We start from the raw sequence: 7,477 nt of genomic DNA, 5'->3' as shown, positions 1-7,477 counted from the left end.
TAATATTTTATATGTATGTGTGTGTGTGTATGTCTGTGTTTACACACACACACACACACACATATATGTATATGTGTGTGTGTATATATATTTATATATCAGTTCAATCTGGTTTTGCAATTTTTGTGTTATGTATTTATGTATCCTATTGTATGTTTGTATGTATGTATGTATATATAGAGATGTTGTATATAATGTAGGAGTCCCAGGTTCACATGTTTTTAAAACTCTTCTCATTTGAACTGTGTTTATTTCCACATTTTTTATTTTATAAAATGCTAAAATAGGAATATAGTTGAACTATGTTGTTTGCAATTCTGTGAGATGTTTAGGCTTCCCTCTCTTGAGACAGCCCTAGCAGCTTAAAGCGGTATCAACCCGCATCAACACTGCAGTGCAGAGATGCAATCTGGGTGCAAAAAGCTAGTCGTCTTCTCCCCAATGGTCCTCCTGGGCTCTAGGGGGCGCTGTGTTCCCTTTCGAGGGAAGGGAGGGAGCCTCTGAAGCAGGCCAGGCAGACCATGGCGAAGGCTGGGGGTTAGGCAGAGGCAGCAGGAGCGACAGAAGCGGGATTGGCGTCCGCACAGGTAAAGGGGCTGCGTTGCACTCCTCTGCTGCATTGCATTGCATTGGCAGTTTCTGCATTGCATTGCATTGCATTGCATTACATTGCATTGAAAAGAGCTGGCTTCTTCCATTCCTATTCTCCCTCCTGTTTTATAAGACTTCTCCTTCCAAACCCTGCTTTCCCTTCCTGAGATATATATATATATATATATATGCTGACATACTGAGAGATTGATTGATTGGTGGAATAAGAAAGTAGGGAAGGAGGGATATTTATTAGCATTATTAGTATTATTGTTGCCATTTCTCCCCCCAAGGCAGCCCAGTCCAGATTTGGGACTAGAATGTGAAAGTAAAGGAAAGGAGATACTGTATCACCATCATCATCATCATCATCATCATCATCATCATCATCATCATCATCACTGTTTCCCCAATGCAGCCAATTCAGATTGGGACTAGAATGAGAATTTAGGATTGAGACTAGGATGAGAATGGTTGATATTCTTACTGTATTGCTATTTCCCCAGTGCAGCCAGTCCAGATTTGAGTCTAGAAAGAGAAAGTAGAGAAGGTTGTTGTTGTTGTTGTTCATTGCTGTTTCCCCAAAACAATTCCTCAATCCTAGACTGAGAAATAGTGGGAGGGGCTATTCTTATTATATTCATTATTATTATTATTATTGCTGTTTCCCCAATGCAGCCAGACCAGATTTGGATCTAGAATGAGAAAGTTGGGGGTATTATTTTATTATTATTATTATATTACTATTATTGTGTGTTGGTTATGTTCCCCCAATGCAGCTGGCTCAGATCTGGATTTACAAGAGAAAGTAAGAGGGTGCTATTTGTTATTATACTATATTATTACTGTTTCCCAAGGCAGTCAGCCCAGACTTGAATCTAGAATAAGAAAATAGGGGAGGGGGGCTATTATTATTATTACTACACTACTAGTATGTTCCAATGCCCAACCCAGATTTGGATCTAGAATGAGAAAGTAGGAGAGGGGAGCTATTGCAATATCATCTGCTAATACTGATTGGTTTGATTGATTGATTGATTGATGTCTATTGATGCAATGCTTGACTTGAAATAACATTACGATTCTAGTCCCATGGTTCTGGAATAAAGGTCCAGCTTTAACTATAGGAACATGGGAAGCTGCCTCTAGCTCAATAGGGCTGTGGATCATGAGAGCTGCAGTCCAGCATCATAGACTAACCACTGCTTTCTTTGGGTTGTGCGGAGGAGATTGAAGAGCTGGGTGAACCCTTGAGGCCAGAGGTTTGTATCGAGACTTTGGCGTAGTGGTTTGAGCACTGGATGCTGACTCTGGCGACCAGGGTTCGAATCGCCGCTCGGTCATTGAAACCCACTGGGATACCATTGGCGAGTCACACCTCCTAGGCAATGGCAAGCCGTCCTCGGAACAAAACTTGCCAAGGAAATCCCACGAGAGGTTCACCTTGGGGTCTCCGTTGACCGTGGTTTCAGCGTGGACTATAGATGGAGACCAGAGTTCGAATCCTCACCGAGCATAAAAACCCATTGGGTGCATATGTGAAGTCACACTGTCCTCGCCTCAGAGGAATGCAGTGGCGCATCCGGACGTTTTGCTAGCATCTTCTCTGAAGATGCCAAAGCCACAGATGCGGGCACAACGTCAGGAAAAACTCTCCAGAGAATGGCCACGTAGTCCGAAAAACCCACAAAAAACTATGGATGCCGGCCAGGAAAGCCTTCGACTTCACAAACTTGAATTATATTATATGATTATCATTATTGTTATTAATTTTATGTTATTTGAAGGCAACAACACAGAGCTGCAGGCAGAGGCCTTACTTTCTCCCCACCTTCTCTCGCCGACTCAATAATCCTTTCACTCCTCGCTCCAAACCAAGGAATCCCACATCTGTCCTCTTTGGCTTCGTAAACCTCACATCAACACTGGCCTGACTGCTTTCCCAAGGCTTTGCTTGGATTCCCCTTATCTCCTTTCCATCCCCCCAAATCCCATCGCCTTGCCTTTCTGATAACAACTCCCGGCATCTCCTGGCCTTTGCAAGACCTCTGAATTGCTCCATTGATTCCCGCCTGGCCCAACTCATTTTCGCGTCTGATACGGGATTACAAGCGACCCATCTGTTGGAAGGCAGCTGGACGGTCACACAATCGTGGTGTGTCTGTGTGGTGTTTTGGGAAGGGCGTGCGCATGGTCGTGGTGGAAAAGCGCACATCTCGAGCCCTGCATTTGCAGATGTGGGCCAGTTTGTTTGTTTCTGGGCGCTCCCTAGGGCTGGGAAGGAGAGATTTGGTGAACGGGTCCTTTGTGCGGCTGTGTGTCGCACGCGGATTTTATAAGGCATTCACGAGTGAGTGTGTGTATGTGTCTGGATTTCGGTTTCTCCGCTCCAAACCTTTCCTCCAGCGCTTGCAAAATAAATGTCCATGCGTTGGACTGCAGCACCAGAATTCCTTAACCGGGTTAAAACTGCATGCTCTGTTTATGTTTTATTCTAATGTGAATAATGTGGTTCAAGGGTCAAACTACGACCTGTGAGACAGGCTTCCCAGTTCCGCCTTGGCCATGAAAAGCAACAAGATGCTCCTGTGCAAGTTGCACTCTCTCAGCCCAAGGCTGTGTGCTTTATGTTTTTCACTTTGTATGTTTTATGTGTTTTTAGTAGGTGTTCAGGTGTTGGACTATGACTCTGGAGACCAGGCTTTACAATCCCACCTTGGCCATAAAAACTGACATGATGCTGTTACATCCTGTGGCTGCGTTCAGCATCATACAATTGAGAGTTGGAAGAGACCCCAAGGGCCATCCGTCCAACCCAATTTTGCCATGCAGGAATACACAATCTAACCACCCTTGACAGATGGCCATCCAGCCTCGTTTTAAAGACTCCAAAGAAGAGACTCCACATTCTTTAAGGGAATGTGTTCCACGTTGAACAGCTTTTACTGTCAGGACGTTCTTCCTAATGTTGAACTGGAATCTCTGGTAGCTTGCGTTCGTTGTTCCTGGAGCACAGAAAACAAGCGGCTTTATCCTCATGCTTCAAGAGCATGGGAATAAGATGAACTTGAACCTTATCACAGGAAGGCAAATATGATTTAAATTTGAGATTGAATCTCTTTTCCTATAGCTTGCATCCATTGTTTCGGTCCTGTTCTCTGGAGCAGCAGAAACAAGCTTGCTCCATTCTCAACATGACATCCCTTCAAATACTTAAACAGGGCTCTCATATCACCTCTTAACCTTCTCTTCTCCAGGTTAAACATCCCCAGCTCCCTAAGTCTCTCCTCATAAGGCATAGTTTCCAGGCCTTTCACCATTTTAGTCGCGGTTACGGTGCACAACCAAAAACCCATCTCTTGTCCTCACATATTTGCATCCTTGAGTAGGAACGAGAACGGACTCTGCAAATCTTAATTTTAGATTTGGGTAGGTTCACCGGAAAGTGATGCCACATGTTCGCAAAGGAAAGAAGTGTAAAATCTGGGCCAGTTTGGTACCAGTCCTGTTGGTGCCCACTTTCTGCCAGGTGTACCCAGTGGTTGCAGCTCCTATTTGTGCTTACTTGTATGCAAGGTGTCAGGCACACACATAGCACTCCATACACACAATCACACTTCCCTTTCTCTGGGATTTCGCCCCCCCCCCCAGTTCATTTTGCTCTGCCCATCTTGGCACCGCAGAAGGGAAGTGCAGCCGCTTAACAACTCCTCCTTCTCGAGAGGAAACATTGACGTTTCTCGCTTGCAACGGCTGGGCCGTCCGAAAACTTCAGCGAAGGGATTGGGTTCGAAATCCGACAGCCCCCAGACTTGGGTTGAGAAGTGAGTAGTGCTTTCCTGCTTTTTGCTGCCGTTCTTTAAAGCAGGGGCGGCTCCTGCATCCAACACTTGGGCTTGCTTTAAAATAACCTCAACTTCTGCAGGTTTGTACCAAAGTGTGTTTGAGGTGCGTGGGTCAGATGGGTGCGCATTGCAATACGCAGGGCTATGAACCACATCTTGGGACATATTCCTTGTCAGGACTACTGTGCCCATAATCCTCTAGATGGAAAGCCCAGAGCTCCAGGCTTGTAATAGGTTGTAGTTTGAAGCCAAAGGAACTTTTCCAAGCTCTGAACATCATGTGCTTTCGTTGCACATGGAGATCGAGAATAACTTGCGTGCCTTGTTCCTAACAGGGAGCCTTCCTCTTGTTCGTTTTTCTTTGTTTATCACTGTCATTGCAATTATATATAATCTTTCTTTGTGTGGCAGCCTCGGTTGGCGTCGCTGGCATTTTACAGGGGGAAACCACAGAGTGGCATATGGTTACGGGGCAGGATTTAACTCAGCAAGGCTTGCTTTTCATTTCCTGTGTCCGCTCAGCCACAAAGCTGGTGGAGCAATCTGGACTGGCCTACCTCGCGGGGTTGTTCTGAAGATAAAGGAGGGATGGAAATGAGAATGAGCTTCTGTATGGGAAAGGCAGAATAATAAACGTATTCCCTTCACACTGAGACCTTGTAGAGTTGGAAGGAACCCAGAAGGGCCATCCAGTCCAACCCCATTCTGCCATGCAGGAGCTCTCAATCAAAGCATCCCGACAGATGGCCATCCAGCCTCTGTTTGAAGACCTCCAAAGAAGGAGACCCCGAAGGAGTGTGTTTCCACTGTCAAACTGCTTTTACTCTCAAGAAGTTCCTCTAATGTTTAGGTGGAATCTCGTTTCCTGGAGCTTGCATCATTGCTCCTGGTTCTATTCTCTGGAGCAGCAAAAACAAGCTTGCTCCATCCCTGTATGACATCCCTTCAGATTTTGGGAACCTGGAAAACCTCCTCTTTTTCTTGACAACGGTTAAGAGGTGACCTGAATTTGTCATGTTGGAGATGGACAAGCTTGTTTTCTGCTGCTCCAGAGATTAAGACATGGAGCAATGCCGTGTTGCCATTAGGAAGAATTTCTTGGTGGTAAGGGTTGTTCGACAGTGAACTACCTGTCGTGGATTATGGTGAAGCCTCCTTCTTTGGAGGTTTTTAAACAGAGGCTGGATGGCTATCTGTCGGAGGTGCTTTGATTGTGAGTTCGTGCATGGCAGAAACGGATTGGACTGGATGGCCTTTGGGGTCTCTTCCAACTCGGTAAGTCGATAGATGTGAGCAAAATGGAGTTTCTGCATACATTGCTTTCACTTTGAGTACCAAAGACGATGTGGCTGTTGCAGGGCTTTCACATGGGGTTGTTTGAAAGAGAGTCGTCTTCTGTGTCGACGCAAGGATTTGGGTGCTTGGCTTCCTGCTTCTTGCCGTTTTTTCGGTGCTGTGTAGTGAGGACCCATCATTAAAAAACAGGGTAAAAACTGTGGCATTTGAGGACATGAGCTGCTGCTACACACTTCCCTTCTCTTGAGCGCAAACACGGTTTCAGGAGTATGATGTGGCAAGGGCAGGCCTTAGGTTACTAAATTCAGCAGCACCTCTTGGCTGAAAATACACATGTCCATCAATGTGCTAGTTTTCTCTCTGCAGGGAGTATTCCCTGATGTACTAGATTTCTCTCTGCAGGGAGTTTTCCTCCCAGTGCACAGTGGGCACACTGAAAAGTTCAGTTCACCAACCTCTCACATCCCAAAGAGGTTCAATCCAATCTGGACTCAGGCTGCTGCCACGCTGCAGAAATAATCCAGTTTGACACCACTTTAATTGCCATGGCTCCATACTATCTTGGGATTTGGAGTTTGTAGTGGTACCAGAGCTCTCTGACTGAGAAGTCCCAAGTGTCTCTTGTAACTGCAGATCCCAAAATCCCATCGCGTTGAGCCAGGGCAGTTAAAGCGGTGTCAAGATGGGTGAATTCTGCAGTGTAGATGCAGCTCAAGTTATGGCTGCAAGTTATGGACTAGATAGAATCTCACCTCAATCTTTCCCCTAAAATCTCACCTGTCTTTCCCTACAAGGTCCAGCCTTTGACGCATGTGCCTCTAAGCATGTGCAGATTCATAGTCGCTAATGCACTTGTCTGCATGCATCAATGAAGTGCCAGAGATCTGTGCATCATCATCATCATCATCATCATCATTATCATCATCATCAATTTGGCAGGCATCCCCCTTACTCACACATTGCCACCCCTTTGGCACATGGTTTTTGTAGTACCCGGCAAGAGCATCCCTTGCCTGTCAGAGGAGGGGGAAAGAGCCGAGGGACGTGGCTTCCCATTTTGGCCGTTGGGTTGGCAACGGGTGGGAGTGTTTGTCTCTGTTGTGGGTGCGTATTTGTACGTGCCAAGGTTTAAAATAGTACAGTGGCGTTTTGGCACCGAGAGGAGGTGAGTTGGCAGGGAGAAACGGAAAGAGAAAGCACAGGGGTCTGCCTTGGAGGGCATTGAGCTTTTGGGCAGCTGGACATTAATCAGGCCAGAGGGTGATCTGCTCTCTCTCTTCCCCTACTTTTTCCTGAATGGGACTGCATCCACATTGCAGAAATAATCTGGTTTGATGCCACTTTAACAATAATCTGGTTTGATGCCAGACTCCTGGGGTCTGTTGTGACACCAGAGCTCCGCAGATTTTATCCTTGACGAGGGAATTGAAATAGTTGGAGAGTTCCAAGACTTGGGTCCATCATCATCATCATCACATTTATTGGTATCCTGCTCTTTTCCCAGAACCAGGACCCAGAGTGGCTCATAGCATTAAAAGAATACAATAACATTAAAAAATGCAATTAAAAAACATAGAAAAGTGATGCATTACAACAGAATTAAATTATTAAAATATTAAAATAGATTGTTTATTAACATTGACCAGAATGGAGACTGCAGTCAAGAAATCAGAAGAATCCTAGAGTTGGAAGAGACTCCAAGGGCCATCCAGTCTAACCCTATTCTGCCATGCAGGAACTCACAA

The 7,477-nt window shown here is 45.6% G+C and overlaps 1 protein-coding gene across 3 annotated transcripts in view; it reads left to right on the top strand.

The window, feature by feature from the left end:
* Positions 1–488: 488 nt before the first annotated feature.
* The window catches only part of DENND4B (DENN domain containing 4B), a 40,029-nt gene continuing 33,040 nt past the window's right edge, over positions 489–7,477 (top strand). For 2 of the 3 annotated variants that reach the window (XM_042440565.1, XM_042440567.1), the window contains exon 1: positions 489–587. The gene's annotated coding sequence lies outside the window, so the exon portion shown is untranslated. Of the gene's footprint in view, positions 588–4,283; positions 4,416–7,477 lie in introns of those variants that run through there. The other variant, XM_042440566.1, reaches the window with a different exon arrangement.

The sequence above is a fragment of the Sceloporus undulatus genome, chromosome 9 (assembly GCF_019175285.1).
Source record: "Sceloporus undulatus isolate JIND9_A2432 ecotype Alabama chromosome 9, SceUnd_v1.1, whole genome shotgun sequence".
NCBI lineage: Eukaryota > Metazoa > Chordata > Lepidosauria > Squamata > Phrynosomatidae > Sceloporus > Sceloporus undulatus.
Note: the sequence above shows the minus strand (reverse complement) of the source record. Positions and strands in the feature narration are given on the sequence as shown.